Source organism: Molossus molossus, unplaced genomic scaffold (genome assembly GCF_014108415.1).
Source record: "Molossus molossus isolate mMolMol1 unplaced genomic scaffold, mMolMol1.p scaffold_m16_p_9, whole genome shotgun sequence".
Lineage (NCBI taxonomy): Eukaryota > Metazoa > Chordata > Mammalia > Chiroptera > Molossidae > Molossus > Molossus molossus.
In genome coordinates this window covers 60,065,078-60,090,569 of record NW_023425403.1, presented here as the reverse complement: position 1 = coordinate 60,090,569, position 25,492 = coordinate 60,065,078, and positions in this window count along the sequence as shown.

Sequence of the window (25,492 nt, the reverse complement as noted above, 5' to 3'; positions counted from 1 at the left end):
CAACTATGAGATATCACCTCACACCAGTCAGAATGGGCGCCATCAACAAATCATCAAACAACAAGTGCTGGCGAGGGTGTGGAGAAAAGGGAACTCTATTTCACTGCTGGTGGGAATGCAGACTGGTGCAGCCACTATGATAAACAGTATGGTGTTTCCTCAAAACATTAAAAATTAAATTGCCATTTGACCCAGTGATCCCACTTCTAGGAATATATCCTAAGAAGCCTGTAACACCAATCAGAAAGAATATATGTACCCTTATGTTCATAGCAGCACTATTTACAATCGCTAAGATCTGGAAACAGCCCAAGCATCCATCAATAGCTGAGTGGATAAAAAGTTGTGGTACATGTACACAATGGAATACTACGCAGCTGTAAGAAAGAAAGATCTTTTATCCTTTGAGACCACATGGAGGTACCTCGAGAGTATCATGCTAAGCGAAATAAGACAATCAGAGAAAGACATTAATTTGGGGAAAGCAGGAGTAGGGTAGGAGCAGGAGGTCACTGGGGTAAAAAGGGGAGGGACATCTATATTAATCTCAACAATAAAAAAATTAAAAAGAAATCATCTTCTTCCTGGCAAGTGATTGAAATGGTTTACTGGGTACAGGAGTGGCAAAGAGGCTCACCCCACCGTACAAACTTGATTATCAATCCTCACAGTCTCTCTGGAGAGCTCCACAGACGCAGCTATTGTGTGGCTGCTAGACTGGAGGTGTCATCAGCAGGTTGACTGCAACACTTTCCAGGAGGCAGGACACTGCCCATGCTCCTCAGGACTTCCGGACAAACTGCTTCCAGATCATTTCATAACATGCAAAATTGCCATTTTGTCTGTCCCTGATGGCACCCACAAAAATCTGCAAGACTAGCGTCGTCAGCGGGACAATGCCAAAGAAAGTCATAAAATTACAATGCACCAACTTTGGTTTCTTACAGATTGGCCTTCAGATATCATTCCTTAATATTTTCATTTGTTAAACACTAAATAAGAACAAATGTTTGCGTTACCTTGTAGGTTGGGCGGGGGAGCTCCCATTCATTCTTTTCCTCTTGTATTTTCTATTACACAAATAGACTGTGTAGAGGTTGCAAACCATCTATAATCCTTAATGACTCCATGCCAACTTGAAAACAAAGAAATAAATTTTCTTCTAAAGATGTAGCCATTTGTTTTCACTTGGCTTTAATTTTTCTTAAACCTAACTATAATTATTAATATATATTCTTGCTCTGAAGCTTACATTCTAATTGCTGAACTAAATAGGTGGCAAGTAATGAAAACAACCCAGGAAATAAAAGCCTGATAAATTCCTAGCTGTTCCAAGCAGAATTATTGGTGCACACATATTATATATTACAACATGCTTACAGACTAATTTATATCCCGAGGATTATTAACTGAATTTTCTGTAAAATAGAGATTCTGATTATGTATCTAAAAAATGTCATCTAGTAACGTGTTGTATCATATCCCTGGGGCTCCTATCAGCCAATTCCTACTTGGGAACCAGTGGACATGATGACAGGTGGTTAACGCTGGGAAACAAGTATCAAAAGTTCTTCTCCAGCCCTGGCCAGCATGGTTCAGTGGTTAGAATGTCGACCTGTGCACCAGAGGGTTGCAGGTTCTATTCCCAATCAAGGGCACATACCTGGGTTGGAGGTTTGATCCCTGCCCTGGTTGGGGCTCGTGTGGGAGGCAACCAATTGATGTGTTTCTCTCACATTGATGTTTCTCTCTCTCTCTCTCTCTGTCTCCCCCTCTTCCCCTTCCAATCTCTCAAAAAAAAAATCAATGGATCGATGGACATGGACAACAAAGCTGGGGATGGGGCGGGGAGGAGAAATGGGGAGGGGGGTGCCAATGGGGTAAAAAACAAGAAACATCTGTAACAACAACAACAAAATTTAAAAAAAAAAAGAAAAAAGGATAGCCCTGGCCAGTTTGGCTCAGCGGTTAGAACATCAACCTGCAGACCAAAGGTTCTTGGGTTTCAATTCCTGGTCAAGGGCACATGCCTGGGTTTCAAGTTTGACCCCTGGCTCCAGTGGGGGTCGTGCAGGAGCCAACCAACCGATGCATCTTCCCTCACATTGATGTTTCTCTCTTTCTCTCCCTTCTACTCTATCTAAAAATCAATGGAAAATGTCCTCAGGTGAGGATTAAAAAAACAACAATAAATTCTAAGCTTGATCAGGAAAAAAAAAATCAATGAAAAAAATATCCTCAGGTAAGGATTAACAACAACAACAAAATTCTCCATTTCCAAAGGACCACTCAGTTGACATGGCGGATTTAAGGAATGTGAATACTGTGAATACTGAGAGGTAGACAATTATTATCCTGGCTTGACCATAGACTATTTTAAATCCACTGTATAGATGGTACAACTCAGATAAAATTATCCTTCTGATTGGTTTTGCCTCAAAGAAAAGTATGATAGTCAATCTGGATATTTGTGTTGGGCATATCCCAAGATTTTTCATTCTCCAGTCCCCACACACCACTGTATTCCCAATAACATGCAGTAAATTATATAAGTTAAAAATTGAAATAGCTCATTCAAACTTCAAATGTATGATCATGGGACTGAACTTATTTATAAAACTATCAACTGACTCAGAGCTATCACTTTCCCAGACCCCTTCACCCTCATCACCAATACTAGCAAGGAGCATTCTTCGTGGAACCATTTCCATGAATGAATAGTGTTAATCAGTTCTTGCCTGTTAGCTTCCAGAGCAAGGATGGTCAAGGAGCTACTGGGGTGTGGGAGCAGTGGGGCTCATTCACTAGTGAGGGGCCTTGCTCTCACTTTCCTTCTAGCTTGTAGTGTTTGAGATTCAAATTCATGTCTGAATAAAATGCAGAATCAGATCTCTGCAGTCATAGTCCATTATTCAGAACAATGTTGCTGTCTCTAAGGACCTTCAAAAGACAAACTTGCCATGTTGTTTGTTTGGTTTTTCCTTAAAGTCCCTAGAATCAAGTGGGTCCTAGAGATAGGTATCCATGAGCAAATCTTAACTATTCTGGGGTTTTTAGAAAAGCTGACCTGTTCCTCTATTATTAGATAGTGTTTTTCATCCTCTTTTTATATTTTATACATTATCTAACACACTGAGTTACTTAGAGTCTCAGAAACATAAACATCCTTAGATCCTTCCTTCCTCCACCTGTTAGTGAATTTACTTCCTGTCCACAATGATTTCAAAAGTACTGGAACATAAGTTTTCACAAACGAGGAAGACATTGGAAGAATAAAAGTAGGCAAAATGTTAAAGAGATCAATGTGACACACGGGATGTATTCTGAATGGGAGGGTGGTGTTTATAGAAAAAGTTCTATCTTAAGAACTTTTCATTCTTTTCTTAACCCTGTCCCATTGTCCCTAAGTCTAGCAGAGTTTAATCACCTTTGATGCTTTTGCCCAGAAAGATATTTACTGGCATTCATCTCTGTCATTAGTCTTTGAATAATTAGTCATTGTATAATTAAGGTAAATCCTATCTAGCTCTTTAAATCTCTACTCATAAACCATAAATCAAACAGTCCCTACAACCCCCTTAATCATGACTCTCGCCTTTCTCTACAACTCCTCCCATCTCCCTGCATCTTTCTGACTCTGAGGCTTTTCTTAGGAGTTTACAAAGACCTGGAGCCAAAGCTGCGAGGGTTCGCTGGGCTTCCACGGGGACCCTGTTGAGGAGGGAAATACTGTTCATCAGGGTGCCCGTGCTTGGGCTCTCGATAACCCCAAGGGGTCGGTCTCTTATCAGTATCATGATGGTGTATCTATATGCTTCAAAATTCAATTCCTGACATTTAGGGTTGCCAATAAAAATATAGTTAGCAAATAAAAATATAGAAAGCCCAAGCATTTATTTGGGATAGACTGATACCAAAAAGGTATTCATTGCTTATCTGATTAAACTGGGAGTCTTGTAGTTTATCTGGCAGCCCTGTGGCCCTTGAATTCTGCTGTGTTTTCATGAGATCTGGAGTGTTCTCCTGAGGCAGCCAGAGGAAGACACCCGCACCCCCAGTCCCACTCCTGTCCTCCATGCATAGTGAGACAAAACAGCCTCCACATGATTGGTGCTGCTCATCCAAGAGGCCAATGGCATTCACAGACAAGTGCCTACCATGTTAGCCTCTCTTTACAGTTCTCTTATTTCCAGGGAATTAATTATTGCATTCACTATCAGCATTATCAGTTTTTCACATTGTATCCTCCATCCACGATGCCTCTGTTGATGAGGTTACTGTCCACACAGGAAATCAGATGAAAAAGCAGGGGATTTCATTCAGTTGGACGAGCAGTTTTCATGCATTAAGCACCAAAGTTGCAACATGGCTAAAATGGCCATTCCTATGCTCGTGGACTTTACCTCCTTGTGCATGTGGCCAGCACCCATCTCTTCATCTTACTTCTTGTTTGGGAGTAAGGTTTACTCTGTCTGCTAACAGAAGGTTGAGCTGGTCTCTCTGTTGTTATTTCCAAAAGTTGGAGCTGCTCTGTGTCACTCAATTTGTGTTTCATAATATTCTTACCACGGATTTTCAACTACACATTTTCTCGTGCATTAAGACTAAATGGAACTTTGTAACGTGTAAATTAAAAAGAGAGCGTCTAAGGCGGGGGGGGGGGGGGGAGGATGATCCAGTGTCATGAAGGACTGGGACTAGGGCCAGGCACTCCCCTTAGGTGTAAAATGTAAGGGGGCACCAAAAGAACCCAGTAATCAAGATAAGGAATTCTTTATTGCAATGTTTAAATAAATCAAAGATAATGTCCATGAAAAACAAATTACCACCATTTGAAATAAAAACAAGATCAATATTACTGATTTATCATTTCCCCTCAAGCTCCAGTATAGTTTGTCCCAGTGTTGATTGAAAACCATTATGGCCACCCCAAAAGAGCTTGTGGTCTGGCTAAAAAGGTGCCAGGGAGAGAGGCTGGCCAGGTGGCTGCCTCACAGACAAGCTCTCGCAGAGACTGTGCTGGATGAAGACTTGTTGGCTAGCACCCGTGTGCTCTTCCACTCTGCACATTCAACAATCTGGTGTCATCCATTTACCTTAATGTGACCCAGTGTCACAGAGACGACATAAAGCCGGATGCTATTTCGGTCATTTGCCTAAGTGTGGTATTTGTGTCCAGTAACTCAAATATTTCTATCCACTCTCTCCAGAGCATATGCTATCCCAAATAAAGTTACATTTAAAAAGTACATCATTAATCAAAATTGGTTTGGAGCTTATGAGATCTGCAGAATAGAGCTTGGCTGGTCTTGAGTGCTTTTTCATCTCCCCCTGCCCCCCCCCCCCCAAGCATTTTTCTTATTTGGATCAGTTGCCATCAGTCCCTTTTTGAACCACAGCACGTGGTCTTTGGTTCTCCAGTGTCTAGACCCCCTGCAGATGTTTGCCTATTTTGTTATGGGGATAACACATACCTATTAGAGAAACTTCCTTTCCGTTAGAATGAACCGTGGTCTCTTTCTCCTGGATTAAACTAGAGGGCTACTCTCATCTTTAAAGAGATTTCTAGGATACTTTAACGTGCTCCCTGATTTGGGAGCCATTTTGACTCAAAGTTTTGGGAAGACCTTCCCCTCATGAGCTACATTTGAAAACGGAAAGACTAAATATACAAATGGGTAACGGCCTGACTGTATATAAAGACAGAAACCTGCCCCACAACCTGCAGAGCTCTTCCCAGGAAACCAACCCCTTCTCTACAGAGCCGCCTAGGGAGCCACCTTCTGTACGTCAGACTTGTGGGAAGCCAGCCTGCTATCCATAGTCAGATGTGTTGAAGTAGGACGTTGACCACTATCTCTGGTAACAACAAGTCAAACAACAACCCTGTAACAATTGTCCCAAATGGCCAGGGCTTGAGCAGAAACTGGCAGTTTTTCTAATTTTTTGTCCCTGCTTTTAACTCAGGATCAACCAGAGAAAGCAAAATATACTCCTCTAAACAATCACATAGGATGCCCCCTTCTAGTTAGCTTCCCCCAGCTGCCCAGGCCAGTACTCTCCATTGGGACGCACTTGAGATGTCGCTTTTTCACTGTGCGCTGTCTTACTCCTCTGCCTGCCTTGAGAATCTGCTAAACAAAAGTGATGGTGGCCAACTCCCTGAATAGACGTTGCTTGCTTTCATTTGGGTGGTCTTTGTTTATTTCCACAAGACCATCAAGGGCATGAGTTCCTCTGCAGACTGCACGTCAGGGGCCCAAAGGGCAGGCTGCTAGAGGCAGCTGGATCTGGGGTCTAATAGAGGTCTTCCTTGCACTCTCTAGAACTCTAAGTGGGCAGCTCCAAAGAGAATTGGTTGGAAGACACCTAGATGCCTCCATTTCAATCACACTGCTGGACAGAAACCGATGTATTCACCACTTAAAGTTCACAAAAGAGAAAGCTACCAGGGCCCAGGCTACAATCATTACACTTTAAAGTAACATTATAACTTGACTAATTTCACTAAATATACAGACCTTTCCCCGACTTCTTTCTAGCTGATGAAACTTTTGAGGGATTTGGAGGTTCAAGGGAACAACAACAACCCCAACCCCATGATTTTGACCAACACATTTCATCACTCTGCATGACAAGTAGACGCTGGACTATGACATTGCAGGCTCACAACTGTCACGAACACAATTTTGACATTTCAGATTCCCTGGGAAGATAGCAGTTAAACATGCAAATTCAAATCTGCCACATCTGGATGTCTTTTATTCCAGTAGAACTCCTCAGTGTTCCACCCTCATGTCAACTTGAATGACTGTACTACTCCCCATGCATAGCAATGAAGCTCAACTACGGCATCATTCCACTTCAGTCATGAGAATCTCAGTTTCAGAGCGGAAAGGAACTCTAGAGATCATCTTATCCAACCCACTCACTTCAGACAAGAAAGCTGAAGCCCCGAGGAAACAGCTACTTTGTGTCAGATCTGCGATCAAAGTCCCACCCACAGCCCTTTCAGCACCACAATAGCTGCCTATGAGTTCATTCAAAGTATTTATCTGACATTTCCCACCATGTCTGTTTTCCTCTAATTCTTATTGCAATATTATTGGCAATCAAGACACTTCAGCCCCTAGGAGAACTTTGCCGCTGCGGCACTCTTGAGCACAGCAGTCGTACTTTAGTGTTATCTCTAGTACCTTGATGCTCGAAGTGAGGTCCTGGGTCACTGGTATTGACATCACCTGGAAGCTGGTTAAAACTGCAGAATCTTGGGAATCATCCCAGATCCACTGACCCAGAATCTACCTATCAATAAGATGCCCAGGAATTTCACGTGTTTATCAAAGTTGAAGATGTGCTGATCTCCTTTCTATAAAATTCAGTAATTGTACCTGCTTTTCCAAGCCTCTTAATATTTGGAAAGTTAGAAAAATCTTTTTTTTTTATTAATCCTTACCCAAGAATATATTTTTTAATTATTGATTTTTTTTTTTAAGAGAAGGAGGAAGGAAGAGGAAGAGGAATGGGGGGGGGGGGGAGGCACCAGTGTGAGAGAAACATCAATTGGTTGCTTCCCATAGAACCCAGTATGTGTCCTGACCAAGAGTTGAAACTGCAACCTTTTTGGTGTATGGGACAATGCTCTAACTAAGCCACCCCTCCAGGGTTCAGAGGAGTCTGTAGCAGATGAAGATTGAGAGGTAAAGATGCCTTAGGTATCTCCACTCAAAGAACAGCCTTGGCCAAGCACAAACCACTCCATGTGGGGTGTGTCTCACCTGGTCAGTTCAATCAGAACACAGCATCTTCTTTCTTTTTGTAATGCTTAAAGATATTATCATTGTGAAGGATTAAAAATACAGGAATGCATGAGAAAAATTGAAAGCCCCTGTCTCAAGCACACTTCTGTCCACAGACACTACAATGGTTAATACTTTGGTGTTTCAGGAACAATCTCCAGACATGCCCATTTTGTTACAAGCCCTGAGCAGTGGCCTGGTGTTGATTCTGCCGGTAGTTAGAGAGCAAGAATCTGTGGGAAGGGCTTAAGCTCCACAGTGGGCATAGTGGAGGGATCCCACTGTGAGGGCTAACTTTACATGTCACCTAGACTGGACATGAGTGCTCAGATCAGACATTATTTCTAGGTGTGTCTTGGATGTGCCAGTGAGTATATTTGCAGATGAGATTAGCATTTGACTCAGTGGACTCAGCAAAGCAGATGGCCATTCCAAATGTGGGGACATCATCCAATCCATTGAGGGCTTGAATAAAACAAAAGGAAGAGGGAAAGATTCACCCTTTTCTGCCTGAGTATTTGAGCTGAGACATCAGTCTCCTCCTGCCCTTGGACAAGGAATTACATCATCAGCTGTCCTGGTTCTTAGGCCTTCAGGTTCAGACTGAACTCTATCGCCAGCTTTCCTGGGTCTCCAGCTTGCAGATCATGTGATTTCTCAGCCTCTGTAGTCAAAAGGACACTTCCTCATAGTAAATCTCTTTATACCTATCTTTCTATCCACCCATCCATCTCTGTATCAACACCTATCTATAAGATCTATGTATTTATCATCTATCAAAAGATCTTTAGGTCTGTTGTCCTGTGCACACATCTGGCTTTAGAAAACTGTATCATTTACCTACACTAACCAGGTGGTCAGAAGGACCTCAGATAGGCTTGATTTTGGCAATGTCATAGGGACTGCCTGTCTCATGGGTATTACAGCTTAGCTCCACACCAATAATTCTGGAATGACTTTAGGACAACCTAATTGTTCAGGGAACTATGCTTAACTTTCAACAAACAATCTATAGTGATAACAGCAAAGTCCATCACGTGAGGCTGCTCCAGCGGGTGTCAGGAGCACTGGTGGAAGCTTAGACAGTGACCAGGCCGCTCGGGTAGAATAGTGGGCGGAACCACCTTCTTACCTGCCAGAGCTTGTGCGTAACTGGACTGTGAAGGGGGAAAGCCCCATAGCTCCTCAGATTCAGTCTTCAGCTCTGTCTACCTTGGAGTCCCATGTATAAGGGGAATCCTGTTTAGGGTCCCTCAAGCCCCCCTATAGAAAGCTGATCTAGAGTAATCTATTGTGTCTGCCATTCTCCTCGTCAGTGGGCTCTGCGCTCCAGCTTGCCTCCCAGATGCTCTGAGACTACCAGCCTCTTAGAAGCTTCTGTCTGCGCAGCTTCTGGATCTTTAGCCTTTATTGACTACGATTCAGCAAGTGCCTCAAACAAGAAACAACACACACACTTCTTATACATCCTCTCTCTCTGGGCTCTGGACGCCTCCAAGCACAACTACCCTGAAGACCCTGAACTCCAGTGTAGTCTCTCTAATCCCATGAAAAATGTACAGAAACTCTTCCTAGTTCCCCAGCCCCTTAGCTGCTAATATCTGCTTCAATTTTCCATTCCTTGGCCTATAACTCAGGAAACTCAAACCTATAATTTTTCTTATAAATTAAGAAAACCCTTGGAGCTGGAATGGTGCAGAAGACAGGGCTCACCTCTATGACTCCCATCTCCCGGGATCTTGGCCTTTCACCTCTAGGCTGCCCTACTGGCTCTTGGGTGCCTTCAAACGTATTTCAAAGCAACTTTATCATATTTTTCTAGATGCTCCTGAAGGGAAGGTTGGTCTGCTACAGGCTAACCCGTCATACTAAAGAGCAGTCCTGAAAACTCTTTACTAGTTTACAGTGCAGTAGGTGTCCAATTAAAAAACAAACTTAAGCCCTGGCCAGTTTGGCTCAGTGGTTAAAGCGTCAGCTCACGGACCAATGAGTTGCGGGTTTGATTCCGGTCAAGGGCACATACCTCGGTTGCTATTCGTCCCTGGCCCTGGTTGGGGTTGAGCAGGAGGCAGTCACTTGGTGTCCTGTTCACATCGATGTTTCTCTCTCTCTCTCTCCCACTCTATCTGAACAAAAATGGAAAAATGTCCTCAGGTGAGGATAAAAAAATAAAATAAAAAACAAATTTAATTTTCTTAAGAAAAAGAAAGATGCAAGATTATGGAATGTAAGCAGAAACAATTTGGGCTAAATTACACTAAAGATCTCATTGTTTGAGGCACAGATACTGAACTCCCATTTGGAACTGTTCTCTGCTATAAATCAGGAGTATCAGAAGGCCCATGAACAAGTCTGGCTCCATGGAACAGAAAGTGAAAGTGTTGGTGGGGGCAAGGGCTTTTTCGGTTTCTATTACTTCCCATGTGTAGGGATCTTGATAGAAAATACAATAATCCTGCTGGATGCAAGAGATGCAAACATAAATAGAGAAGATGTAGCTACCTTCTGTACACAGAGTGGAGGCTGGGCAACACAAACTTAGAGTGAAAAAGAAAGGACCACTGGTACATAGCTTTCCTCACCTCCCCAGCACCTACAAATAATGCAACATATTGTCAAAGAGTTTACTGCATAAGAGCGGATGAAAGGATTCGACAAGCTTGCAGGTGAGCAGTGAAGACATTCAAGGATAAACACACAAAGTAGTTACCGGGCTGATGAAAACCTCTCCTGATGCAAAGGCAAATATGCACAAAACAAAATAGAACAAAACCTTCATGTGACATCTATGGACAAATGTTTCTGTACAGAAGCGATGCACCTGATGTGTGAGGGAGAAGACTAGCATAGCTTTGAACAAGATTAACTACATAAAAAGAAGAACATTTTATACATTTGCTTTGCACTCTCCACGAAATAAAAGGGCAATATGAAGTCTATGAACTAGAGCTAAAAGATGAGATGACAAGATAGCCAGCTAGACTAAGTAGTATCTGGAACATTTATGGGAAGAATGAAATAAAAGAAATAATGCCATGGCAAATTTTCAAACAGTGTTGGAAAGAAAAAGCAGAGATGAAGCTGTGGAAAATTGGATCAGTGATGTGGAGGATGAAAGCAAAGAAAATGGATAAAGAAGTGAAAACTATAAAAAGGAGATAGGTTCAGAACACACACACAATAGAGGTTAAACATACAAATAACTGGCATTTTTGAAGAAGAGAATAGGGTAAGTGAAAGAGATACAAGAGTCAAAGCTATAATTTAAGAAAACATTTCTGAGTTGAAGACCTGAATCTATAGTTTAAAATGATATATCTTACTCCAAGTAAAATACATAAAAGGAAGACTTACAAGTAGGTATATCCAAGTAAAATATGTGATTTCCAAGCACAAAAATTTCTATGTACAGCCAAATAGATGCTTATAAATTATTCAAACGAAAACACATCAGGTTAGTTTCAATGTGAGGATGAAATAATCAACCATTATGATATTCTGATATTAGAAAGCTGGGAATCAATTTGTTGTCTAGCTAGGTTATTGTTCATGAGTGAAGTCAACGGAAAGATATTAATACTTAACTAAGAATTCAGGACATATAGCACCACATATTTTCCCTAAAACAGTATTTAGATATATAGATTAACACACTAAAAGAAGAATCTAAGAAATGACTCAAGAATAGGAATGTTCTAATACACAAGGAATGGTGATAAATATTGGTTTCATTTACACATAGGATTAAATACCAGTAAATTATGTAACTGCAGTTCTCCTGAAACTAATCATTAATTAAATACAATACTAATTTTAATTTCAACTGTATTTTAAAAATATGTTTATATTGATTTTTTATTTGTTTGTTTAGAGAGAGAGGGGGAGGGAGAGAGAGAAATATCAGTGTGAGAGAGAAACGTCGATCGACTATCTCCTGCATGTCCCCTACTGGGGATCGAGCCCACAACCTGAGCATGTACCCTGACCAGGAATCTAACGAAGACCTCTCAGTCCATGAAATGAAGCTCAATCCACTGAGTCATGGACCAGCCGGCTCAACTGCAGTTTTTGAAGAAAACAAGATGCTTCTTGATCAAAAGATATTTTGGGGAATAGATTTCTTCTAATAAAGACTGACCACATCAAATTAATAGCGAACTACATAATTAATTGTGAGAATAGCATGAATTCACGGTAAAGTCAAAAAGAAGACAGGAATGCCTACTCTCCCTAATATGCTTTAAAGGAGAATACAATGTTACCTTTATGTACAGAAAGTATGATTATCTACTTAAAAACCTAGAAGAATCAACTGAAACATATTAGACATCAATTATAAAGTGGGCAAAATATGGATATTTTATTCATAAAAAATAATTCAAATCACTTGTTTATTGTGGTAATGAAAACACATAACATGTAATTTACTATTTTAACCATTTTTAATCTTACAGTTAAGTATGCAAATAGCTTTAATATATGAAAAGAAGTTCAACTGCACTGCAATAAGAGAAAAGCATATTAAAACTTCACAGAAACACTTTTCACTTCTAAGGCAGGCATAGATCAAAGGTGTGATAATGGTGCATTGATGAGAGCTGGCATGATCTTGAACTCCTTAAGTTTTACAGAGGGCAATATGGCAATGAATATGGGCATTACACACGTGTCTTCCCTTTGACCTAGCAATTCCACTTCCGAGCATTTACTCAGAGACATTCATAAAGTGTGAAAAATAATGTTATTATTATTATTATTTTTTTACAGAGGTATTTGAAATAGCAAAGGATTGGGGAAAAACAAAAGGTCTATCAGAGGGGACTGGCTATATACACTATAACAAGCAGTTGCTGGAAGTTGAGTAGCAGATTCAGAAAGCCAGAAAGAGTGTCACTCTTACCCTAACATCAAGAAAAAGCCAACAACCTATAAGTGTTCTCTTTAATTCATCAGAGTGAGGAGTTTGCAGTCATCCAACTAGTCTGAAATCTAAGGAGAGACAGGTGCCTCCAAGGAGAGATGAGATACAAGCTTTAGCTCACCTGGGTCAGATTATAGAAAAGAGATGGGGCTACACAGAGGTAAATGGGTGAGAAGAATTCAGCTAAAAGCTTTAACAAATTGCCTAAGGCTGAATGTGAGTTAAGGCAAGAATATAAAACCCACAGGAGTCAAAGATACAGGGGAATTTGCACCCACTTGTGGACAACACTCCCTGGGACAGGTTGGAGGAGGGGAGTGCCTGCCACAGCAGGTGGAGCAGAGAGCCTCACCTGGATTTCCCCACGACTGACCAAGAGCCCTAACGCATGGGGAAAAGGACAGCAAACTCTGTCACTCCCAGGGCACAAAAGAAAACACATTGTAGCTGGGGAAGGGGAAAAAAGAACCTCTACTCTTGGGTGAGGGGCAGGAAACCATCTGAATTATTAGAGATTTCCCACTGCCCAAAGAGAAAGGATTACTGAGAAAGTTCCTCACCCAAGACCCAGAGAGGCAGTGCCTGCCAAGACTGAGTCTCCACCTGCGCAACATAGAAGGCGCTGGACCCCCACCACTAGGTCAGCAGGTGCCACATAACAAGCATGACAGTTTGCATAACAAGCAAACTGGGGGAGAGGCAAGTGAGTGCAGAGAGCCATTCAGAGGCATGGGTAGAAATGGGAATCCTAAAACTAAGAATGAAGCAAATGACGAAAAAAATTTATTTGACAAAGTAACCTCCTCTCCCCCAAGTAAATCTGGAGGAATTTGAAGTTGGTGGTGCACTGAACGTAATCACAGAAACAACAAATCACAAACTCAACTCTTGACTAGATTGACTCAACTCTCACATTAATAATGAAGCAGAAGAGGTGTGTCATTTTCCAGGCTTAAATATTATTAACTGTCCCACAGATATTTTCTACCAAAACATGTAAGACTTACAAAGAAAGAAAGGAGGGAGAGAGGGAGGGAGAAGGGAGGGGTGGAAGGAAAGAAGGAAGAAGGAAGGAAGGAAGGAAGGAAGGAAGGAAGGAAGGAAGGAAGGAAAGAAGGAAGGAAGGAAGGAAGGGGAGGGGAGGAAAGGGAGGAAGAAAGGAAGGAAGGATACTCACTATAAGGAAATAAAACAATCAACAGAACCAGACACAGATAAGACAGGACCATCAGACACCAATAATTTGAATAACTGTAATTAATACTTTAAAGGCACTAGTGGACAAGGTAAGCATGCATAAACAGATGGGGAATTTCAGCAGATAAATGAAAATTTTAAAAGAGAATCAAACAGAAAATACATGGCAACAGAGTTGAAGGAGATGTAGAAATTATTAGACTCAGAAAATAAAGTGCTTTTAATATGTTTGAATAAATAAAAGATATAAAAATATGAGTAAAAGACAGGTGCCATGAAGATTGGGAAACAAACAAACAAACAAAAAAACTAGTAAAAGAGAGTATGATAATTAAAATTATTAATAATTAAAACTTAATTGATGGGTTTAAAAGCAGTTAGGTTCAGCTGAAGAAAGAATTGGTGAACTGGAAAATAGATCTGAAGAAATTATTCAGAATACAGAACAGAGAAACAAAAAGATAGAAAACTTGAAAGAAGAATTATAAGCCAGAGAAGCTATCCTTTACGTATGACATATATCTAATCCAGAGTCTCTGAAAAACAACAAAATAATAAGATCAGGTCAGAGATTATATTTGAGGATATAATAGCTGAGATTTTCCAGAACTGATAGATGATACCAGGCTACAGACTGATGAACTCCATGATTCAAAGCATAATAATTAACAGAATCAATACCTCAATACAGCATAACAAACCAAAGGAACACCAAAAATGAGAAAATGTCTGAAAAGCAACCAGTGAGAAAGGATGGACTACCTTCAGAGGGGTAATGACAGCTAACTCATCAGCAACAATGGAAGCCAGGAAACTGGATTTATCTCTAATGAAAGTGAATAACCATCAACCTCATATACTACACCCAGCAGAATCATCTTTCAAGTGAAGAGGGAATAAAAGGGCACTTTTAGAAAAACAAACAGAGAATTTTATAGCACACAGCAGGAATGTGACCCCTGGTTACATGATCTGAAATAAAAGATAAGATAGAAAACAAAATATGGCCACATATTGAGGAAATCCACATGAACAGTGATAATACAAATAACAGTTATGTCTAATAAGTTGAAAAAGAAAATAATTAAGGTAGAATTCAAATAAATGACAGCAATAGTATATAAGTGAGGATGGAAGGGAGGCAGTTAACACATTCTAAATTCTAAAGGCATCAACAAAGGACAAGCTATTGACCAACTTCAGATTTTGCTAATTAATTATTCTTGTGTTAGAAACTGTGATGACTACTAAAAGAATTAAAATAGAATTGGTAACTACCTAATTAGTAGAGGGAGAAAAATAAAATCAGAAAAAATACAATAAATTTAAAATAATCCAAGTAAGGAAGTAAAAAGAAACATAAAACAGGTATTCATTATTATTATAATACTGCACAACAAATTACCATGAATTGAGCACATTAGAATTCACGCATTTATCATCTCACAGGTTCTGTGGGTCAGGAGTCTGGATGTGGGCTAGCTTGGGTCTCAGCAGGCTGAAATCAAGATGTTGCCAGGGCTGATATCACATGGGAAGCTGGACCTCTTTCCAAGCTTTGGGTTGTTGAGAGAACTGAGTTACTTAAGGTTCTAGGACTAAAGCCCCATTTATTTTTGTTCCTGTGCCCTCAGCTTCTGGAGGCTGCCCTTGAACCCAGCCCCAGGGCCTCCTCAATGCCACAGCTCACTTCTCAAGGTCAGCAGAAGATCTCTGCTTACATGGGGTCTTGAAGCATGACCTAATCTATTCACAATTCAACAGGGTCTGTTCACCACTGGGAGGAATTCTTAGAATGTTGCCTAGTCAAGGTGGAATAAATACGAAGTATAAAATAAGAAACTAAATACAAATTCAAGTATATCAGAAATTATAATAAAATATCAATATATCTAACTATAAAATGACAAAGAAGATTTATTTTCAGTTTCTCTTTTTGCATAAATTACTTTTGCTTATATATGCAACCTACATGTACAATCCACACACACATCTTGCACTGGTCATTATACATGGTCATTAGTAATTTCCATATTGTCAAATACTTTTAAAAAATTCCAACACATTTTACATCATAATTTATAAAATGATCCCCCTATTTCCTTCTTACCAATGTTTGTCTGATATTAAATAAATGATCACATATATTGTCATGTATGCTATTTAGCATTTTTCCTTAGGAAAAATTTCTGAGGGTGGAATTAGTGGGTCAAAGGTTATTTTGGTGACTCTTCAAATACATGGCAAAATTTCTTTCTAAAATATTCATGTCCTCAACAATGTTGAAAGAAAGTACAAATTTTATGGCAACCTTGGGTACACTGGAAATTACCAGTGTTATCAGAAAATAACTGCCATATATTATTAAATAATATTTTCTCAACTGAACAGAAATGTATAGAACTAGAAAACTAATAACCAGTTCTCAAGACATGGAAGGTTTTCCTCTCACTTTTAACTTTGCAAAAATCTGCAATGATAAGAGATTCCAGAAAAGTGTGTGTGTGTGTGTGTGTGTGTGTGTGTGTGTGTGCATGCACACATGTGTCTGTGTGTATGAGGCCTGCATCTTCACGCCCTTCACAAGCAGATGACACTAGAGGAGCCATGAAACACACCTTGGGGATGGCCCTCACCTGCAACATTCATCTTTTACAGGTAAAACCCATCAATTGGTTAAATCGTAATCTTTGCTGCTCTCATTTCAGGAGGTTAGTTTGACACCTTGCCCAGGGATATGCTGGCCATTCCATGGATTTCAACCCCCTGAGGCACAGTTCCTCTTACCCATGTTATTATGCTTTCTCAGATCAAAAACAAACAAACAAACAAACAAGCAAATAAACAAACCTGATTAAATGAAGCTTTTCACTCCATATTGGGATACTTTCTAAAACTCACCAGATTCAACATATAACTTATATTTTTATGACCTAATTTCCCTAATTTCAGTGGTTCTTTTACTCATTTATTTCCAGCCCCCACCCATGTTTCTCATGAAACAAACAAACAAACAAAAATGAGGTTGCTATTCTCTTCTAGCAATTAGATGCATAAACCTGAGCAAATCCATTCTGGTTCTCAGTCTCCTTGCCTGAAAAGTTATGAGATTTAAAAGAATAGAAAATGGCAGTAACGTTCCCAGAATATTGGAGACAAAATCCCCCATCCACCATGAACACACCACGATTGTCCCTCTGGAAGCACACATTTTATAGAACCATCCAACATTGTAGGCACCCTGATGAGGCTCCCTTTCTCAGGAGAGCTAGGAAGCATGCATTTGTACTTACACATCCCAGGACAAATTCCACAGGCAGGACATGTGGTCGTCTGTTAATCCTCAGCTCCAGGGTAAAAGTCTTCCAAAACAGACTCCGAATCCTCATCTCTTAGATGATTGCAATTTGTAATCCAAATCCAAATAGAAGTTAACAATACGTTGATCCTGAGTTCATGGTTCCTGGGTTGAGAGGATGTTAGGGAAACCAGCAAAATTCAGCTGTGTATAGTCACTGGGATGTTAAGGACACTCCTTTTTTCGATTTCTTCTGGGTTTTAGCAGAAAAGAATGTCTTCAAGGATCAAATTGTCTAAGAACCAGAGATAAGACCAGGCCTTCTTCAGGGAGTGCATCTCAGTGTGTCCCCAAACCTCAGGCCTGAAGAAATTAGCACAGATGATGGGAGAAGAAATGGATCACAAAATACAGTAATGAATTCTCTCTCTCCTAAGAAAACATGGACTTATGCAAAGAGTGGGTAAAAAAAGAAGACTTGGCTGCGGTTACAGAATATACTTAGCTGACTGCCTCCTTCCCATCCCAGAACTGGTCCTTGGTGGGCGGGCACCTGGTAGTTAGGTGTCCCTCCATCAAATCCTCTCTGTTTCCATCCTTTCCTCATACCTACAGCCACCTTAGAAATTTTACGCTGAGCAATGGTCAACATATTTTGATGACATTTGTTCTTGCAAACAACTGTTTGTCCATTGTGTACAAATAGGTCTTTGACCTGTTGTTATATAGCTAGTTCCAATTTGGTGTTTCCTTAATTCTTTCCTGGTCACTCTCTTTGGACAATCCAGATCCAGAAATGTCAGAATGTTCCCGGCAGGGTCTTGTCTTCCAAAACTGTTGTGTACTCATCTGTCACCAGTAGCTTCCTAGTGCTGTTGAAGGTGCTTTGACCTAAGATGGCCATACACTGGGGCCATTCTTCTGTCTTCGGGTGGCTCTGCTTCCGCTCCACAACCGTGCACAACGTCTTCCCAAAGAACTTGCCCAACAGCTTTTAGGAAGAGTCTTTCCTCAAGCTCTATTCCCACGTCTGTAACTGGTTTTGCTCTGCTGAAGACTGGAAATCATACTGGTAGGAGAGCCACTTCCTTACAAAATAAATGCCTCCAATCCTGTACTTATTTATACACATATCATTTTGTTCTAAAAAATAATAGGTGTTTGTGAACATGATTTTAGAGCAGGCATTTCATTCTGGAGGAGGCCGGGTGCTTCGGCAAACTGAACAGTTAGATGCTGAGCTAGTTCCTCTCTCTCCATCACATTTTCCATGTAAACAATGGTTACAGTTCAAAGGTGCCTTCAGATGGATCCTGGGTGTCTGCGGAAACACGTGGCTATGAAGTGCTCGAGTTCTCCAGGGAGGTGCATAAGGTGAGTCTCCTCTCTGGCTGGGTGGTGTCCTCTCTGGGATTGCCGCCCCGCAGCCTGCAAAGTGCTTAAAAACACTGGATGAGCCCTTTGATTTGGTTTTGCTCTTCACTTATTAAGGCCTTTCAAAGCTGTGTCTTATCAGTCTTCTTGTCTGGGCATTCCTAAATAAACTAGTCAAGAGAAAAGAAAAAAAGGCCAGAAACTTAAAAGATGAAAATGACCCAGCTAGTTTGCATTTGCATCTCAGGATGCTGTCTGCATGGAGTCTGGTACAATGACAGGACTTTCTGGGACACGTGATTCAGTTTGGTGAGCTTGGTGTGGAAACTGAAAGAAGGCAGAATGCTTGGATGTGAACAGCTTCACACTAAAATTGGTGTGCACTGGTTACAAAGCACTGGAAAAACCATATGAGCTTTCATGATGAAACGGGAGAACACAGGTGTCTTGGACATTGGTTCATAACACCTGCGTCGTGTGTGCACTGATGAGGACCAAAGAGATCCAGAGGATCTTGATGACTTGGGCCGGTGATGCCTGGCTCCTCAGGCCTCCAGGGCTGCAGCTTCCTGTAGTGGATGAGAGAGCGGTTGGGCTGCACCCAGCTCAGGTCCTCTGTGACTGGGCAGCTCTGTGGCAGGTGGCAGGGCCTGCAGAGCAAAGATCAGAGATGCAGTAAGTGTCAGGAAGTCATTTTTGGTAGGTAAATCCGTGTTTCTTCTTTAAAAGGAGATTAAGTTGATAATAATACCTTGTCCCCCCACGGAGAAGAGGCCTTACAGAGTGAGAGTAACGACCCTAATATCACTTGTTCAGGCCTAATGACGCATAAACGAACATAAGTCATTGGCGCTTCCGGAGCAGCCGCAGCTGCTAGTTATATCTTTGACGACGATTAAAACACTGCGGGCAGGGCTGCAGAAATCTCCAACCAGAGAGGGAAGGATTTTGCTCAGATATTTTGTGGGATGTCCCTCAAACTATGGAGAGCTCAGAAAATGCAAGAAAATAAAAGATCGCATAATTATCGTTGTTTTAAAAAGAGCTGGGATGACTGTCCACCCACTACACCACCAGGCAGTGGCCCAGAGGCAGAACATAGAAACACATATTGGAAGAAATATGAAAGGAGAGGCTCCATTTAACAGAGCAACAAGAACGATAAAATACATGGACATAATTTACAAGACAACTTTAAATGTTCCGGAAGGCACAAAGTAAACCTGAGCAAATGAAAAGTAAAGCACATTGTTTTGAATAGGATGATGCATAAATCACAGAGATAAATGTTCTTTCTGTTAATCTATACATTTAATGTGATTCCAATAAAAACACTAAAGGATTCTTGGCCAGGGGGAGAACAAGAGAAACTGATCCATACAAAAAAAAAATAAAAGCCCAAGAGTAGCTGAGAATACTTTTTTCAATGAATGAAGTTAATTAGTCAAAGTCAATAGTCAAACATATAACTAAATATTGCAGCATTGGTACCTAAATAAACAGATATGTGACAGTTTTAAAAGTCTAGAAATGGGCCTAAATTCATATTGAAATTTGGTAAATGAACAAGGTGACATTTCAAATAAGTAAAGAAAAGATGAATTATTTAACAAGTAGCATTAAAACAACTGGATAACCAGTGAGTTCATCTTTCACCAGGTTAAATTTTACATAATCAGAATTTTAGACACCATAAATGAAATGATAATAATAATAGAATAAATCATAATATATTTTAAGAAGAAAATATTGAAGTAAGAAGATATTTATAACCAACAAAAACTGGTAAAATAAAAAATTAACCTGGCTTTATAAATATATAATATTTATGAATGAAACTCCTCCCCACCCACACACACACAAAGGAAAGACAGAGGACCATTTGGGAACAATATTTGCAACTTGTATCACAAAAAAGTTAATTTCCTTAAGATATAAAGAACTCTTACAAATCAATAAAATATTTCAACTCAGTGGGAAATGTTCAGAGTCACTAGATGGTTAAAACACAAAAAGGAAACAAAAATGGGTCTTCAACATTTGAAAAGATGCTCAGCCTCTCACAGACACTCAGAGAAATGCTAATCACAGCTAAACTAATGTGTCATTTTCACCCCTTGGATTGGAAATGTATTGACCAGGGTGTAAAGAGACAAGAATGTTCATGCATTCTGGTGGGAGTGTAAACCAGTACAACTTCTTTGGAGAACAATTTGGCAATGTGCATTAAAATTCAAAATGCTTGCAAACTTCTAATATCAATCTAATTCTTAGAAACTTGTTCCTCAGGTATCCTCGTGCATATTATTTATTTTTTGTTATTTCAAAATATTTAAAAAATTAATTGAACAATCAAGAATAGTTTGAACAAATTATAGTTCATTCATCCAAGGCAAGTAACCTATGTCATCATGAAAGAAAATAAAGTCTTTTAATGGGCCCTGATATGGCTAGACTTTGAATTAAAAACTCAGGCAAGATATATATGTAATATATAATATACTACCACTTGTATATAAAAATGGAGAAAGGGGTAAAAATATATTTATTTGCTTGTATATGTTGTCCATTCATGAAATATTTCTAAAGTTGTAAACTGAATGCATCCAGGGAGAAGAAGTAGAAGCTAAAACAGTTGCTTTTTATCATTGCCATTAAAAAATGAGATTTTAAAGTAATAAAGGTGGTACTTAATATAGAATTGATGTTTGCTATAGATCTTGAAAGTAGGTACTTCTATACTTAGCCTCAGCCATTCAAGATTGGTGCAGCCACTGTGGAAAGCAGTATGGAGTTACCTCAAAAAATTAAAAATGGAATTGCATTATGACCCAGCAATTGCATTTCTGGAAATTTATCTGAAGAAACCTGAAACACTAATTTGAAAGAATATATGTACCTCAGTGTTCATTGCAGTGTTATTTACAATAGCCAAGATTTGGAAGCAGCTCAAATGTCCATCAACAGATGATTGGATTAAAGTTGGGGTACATTTACACAATGGAATACTACACTGCCATGAAAAGGAAGGGCATTTACCCTTTGCAACAGCATGGATATACCTGGAGAACTTTATGCTAAGTGAAATAAGCCAGTCAGAGAAAGACAAGTACCATATGATTTCTCTTACATGTGGAATTTAATGAACATACTGAACTACCAAGCAGAATAGAGGCAGACTCATAGATAGAAAACAGAGAGATGGCTCTGTTGGGGATAGGGAGTTGTTGGGGGCAGGGTGGAACAATTGAGCAAAACACTTAAAAAAATAGAAAACTCATGGACATGGACAACAGTGTGGTGATTACAGGAACAAGTGGGTAGACGTGGAAGAGGGCATAGGGGGGATAAATGGTGATCGAAAAATAAAATAAAAAACATTTTACTGTTTTAAATGGCTTTTCAATTCAAATGAGTGGTACATGAAAGAGATGCCACTGGTCAAAGCTAGAAATTGGCAATTTACCCTGAGCTAATGTGCTCCCCACAGGTACAGGGAGTCATCACCAGGCACTGAAGGAGATGATCAGTTGATATTTCTTCACTTGAATTAACCTTCTACAACTTTATTATTATTATTTTTTACAGTGCACCTTCTACAACTTTAGTGATATTTTGCCTGGATGGAGATTTAAAAAAATAGGCAAAATTTGCTCAACATGCCTGAGAGCTTGGCCTTAAGTCAACAGCTGAGAAGTCCCATGTCCTATTTGCCATCCTCTCCTGGGAACCATCACTCAACAGACATTCACAGGAGGGACAATAATAGCATGGCCACCCCCTCTCCAGGATCTTTCATAACCAATGACACAGCATTGAGATCACTCTGGTTCAGGGCAGAGTCGGTAGCTGTAGTGGAAAATATTTTCTAGAAATGACTTTTCGTGTACCAAGCTTTCATCGCTAACCTTGGTCTTACTCTCCAGCTGAATCAGCAGCCTGGACTCAGCACTTTGCAGTGGTCAGTAATGCTGTAGGTCATATCCCCCAGGATCTCGTCTCCTAAAAGTCAGGTGTGTCCATGAGACTGACTTGGCCAGTGAAATGTAATGGAGTGATGGGTGCCATTTCCCATCTGTGGCACTGCTGTGACTCATCTCCTTCCCCTCACGGAGTGAGCCAGCTACGGTCACTGGGGCATTTCAGGGGAGACTCTGCTGACCAGGTCCCTGAGGGACAATGATGAGGATCAGGGTTCCCCAGTCCCGATGGACATGTAGCATGAACAAAATACAAACTTTCCTCGTCAGAAGCCACTGGGGTGGAGTGGTTACCACAGAATTGTGTGTCCTAACTCACATGGATACAAAAGTTAGCACTTCGAAGTGGGAGCTGCATCAGGGTAAACTGAAACAGGTCCATCGCATGGTGGTCTGGGAACCATTGGTGAAGAACCTCTTATTAGAGACCCAAAAGAGGGAGACCCATATCAGAGGCAAGTTGTGTACTGACTCTACCTGTAGCTTTGGGAGAAAAGACCAGGAAGAATGTCACTTGTGACTTCTGGCTGACCTTGGCTACCTTGGGGAAGACCTGACAAAATCAGAGAAGGGCTGATGGAAATTAGGAGAAGAAGCATCCCATACTGTGTGTCTCTTTCCAAGTCCAAGTTCAGGGACAGCCTGCTGGCAGCACGAAACCCACCGTGGTGGGAGTATTTACACCATGGAAACTGGCAAACTCTACAAAGCAGCAATCTCAGTTGTGGCTGCATTTTAAACATGTCCCAGCACAGAACTGGTCTAAACCCAAATGGGAGGGCAGTGAGGTCAGAGGAAGGTGGCAGCAGGAGAAAACCCAGGGGTCAGGGGCTGGAGGTCAGCATACTTCTGTGTTTTGACTGGCTCTGCCTTAGTTTGAGTGACACACCCACCCTCCCTAGCCTTTCCTCATTCCCATGGCCCTTCCCACTGACTCTGAACGCAGCTCTCCCTACTGACTTTGGAAATCTACTTGGATCGCGTATTTTCTTCTGGTGATCTCCATCTCTCCCTCCCAGGTCATTTGTAGAGGAGACGGAGGCACACAGTGGGTTGGTCCAGATGCTGTGCTGCATGACCCTGCACCATGGAAACAGAACACCTCTTTTAGGGCTGGCTGTACTTACAGGCGTAGAGGGCCCACATTCAGAGCACACGTAAGATGGTCTCTCTTTTGAAAACAGCCTCTCTGGGTAGCACACTAATTACTCCTGGTGAGCAATTTTCTTGTGACCAATTTTATATGAGGCCAGCCTCATCCCTGTGCCTTCTTATTAGCTGGTATTATATTAATTTAATGTCTCATTAGTATGGCGAGTCACCACACCACTCTACTGTGCCATTTGGTCTGTGACTTGCCTAGGTGGCATCACTGCAGAGATCTTTCTGGCAGCCACATGTCTGTTTTCACTCCCACTTTAACTTCCATGACGACGCACCTTCAATAATGCTCAAGCTTTTGACACATTTTCCATAAGAGGGTGGTGAAATACAGCGGTCACCTGGCTAGGGGTTTGTTCTGTGGAGGAGCCTGAAAGTTACTTCCCAAAGATCCACTTTACTTCCTTTAAAATGAACTGTGCCATGGTTTTCGACTGGGCACAGTGTGGGAGTATTTCTCAGTCTCCTTTGCAAATGTGTGTGGTCATGTGACCAAGTTTCTTTCCAGTGAAACGCAACCAGAAGTTATGTGTTGCACGAAACTTCTGAGTAGTCTCTCTGAAAGGGAAGGAGTATGCCTTTTTTCTCTTCCCCCTCCATCCTGCTGCTTGGAACATGGATTTGGTGGCCAGAGCACCGACAGCCATCTTGTACCATGAGAGTATGGTGCCACCCTCAGGGATGGTAAAGCAGAAATCTGGAGAGTTTCATCCCCATAGACCATGTACCCATTACACCAGTCTGTATGTAAATGCATACCATCTCTGCACCCTTTATTTTCTGTCATTTTATTATTTTATTTTTAGATCTTCATTATTTGGTCCCAAACCTAGTCATTACAGAGAATTACTTTTCCTAATCAATGCATTATGAGTCCCCTCCCCAAGGCTAATAATTTATCCCTAGCTGTTTATGAAATGAATCCCAGTTTCTGTTTTTACCAGAATGAATCATGGAGTTTCCCTAGCTGGTGTTGTCTTCTTACCAAATATACATACACGTATTTGATTCCTTGATTTGTTCTGTTTCCCCACTGTGGTTAGCATGTTTTTTCCTCTAGAAGGAATGAGATGGAATAAACTACCAGGCATGAGACCCCTCCTGTCCCCCTTCGCGCTCTTCCCCTCTCCGCTTCACAGATGGTCTCTCGGCCGTTTGCTTTCCCTCCTGCTCCCAGACGTCAAGCTCCGAGAGGACAGTTTATTGCAGCTCACATCAAAGGTCTGCATCATTAAATCTCTGTGGGGAGTGCTGGTTGGTGACAGTGAAAAGATCCAGAATTGAATAGAGAGATTCATCCTACTAAATTTAGACACAGGCTCTCTATATTTAGTTTGGATCTTAAAATAGGAAAATTTTCAGCCTGAAAATTTGTAGATTAAATAAGAAGTAGAGCTATTTGCTTTGTCCTTGTACTGAATTCAGGCTCCATCTACAGAATTCTGTGTATCGTCTTCAGCAAATGCCTACTTAGCATGGTGGAGTCCTGGGCATTGTAGTTCATAACCCTTCTCCTTTTAGTGAACTTAATGTCTATAGTGGATGGCAATCAGACTGAACTATCAGCAAAAATAACAGCTTACTAAAGTAAGTGTGTGCCAGGCCTTACCTCAGCCTCACAACATGGCTGTCAAATTATGTAAACTCTCATTTTACAGATGACAACACCAGAGCACAGAGAGGTTAAATCACTTTCCTAAAGTCAAACAGCAGCAGAGTCAGGGTTGAAACCAGCCTCATCTCTTAAAGGCTCTGCTCAACT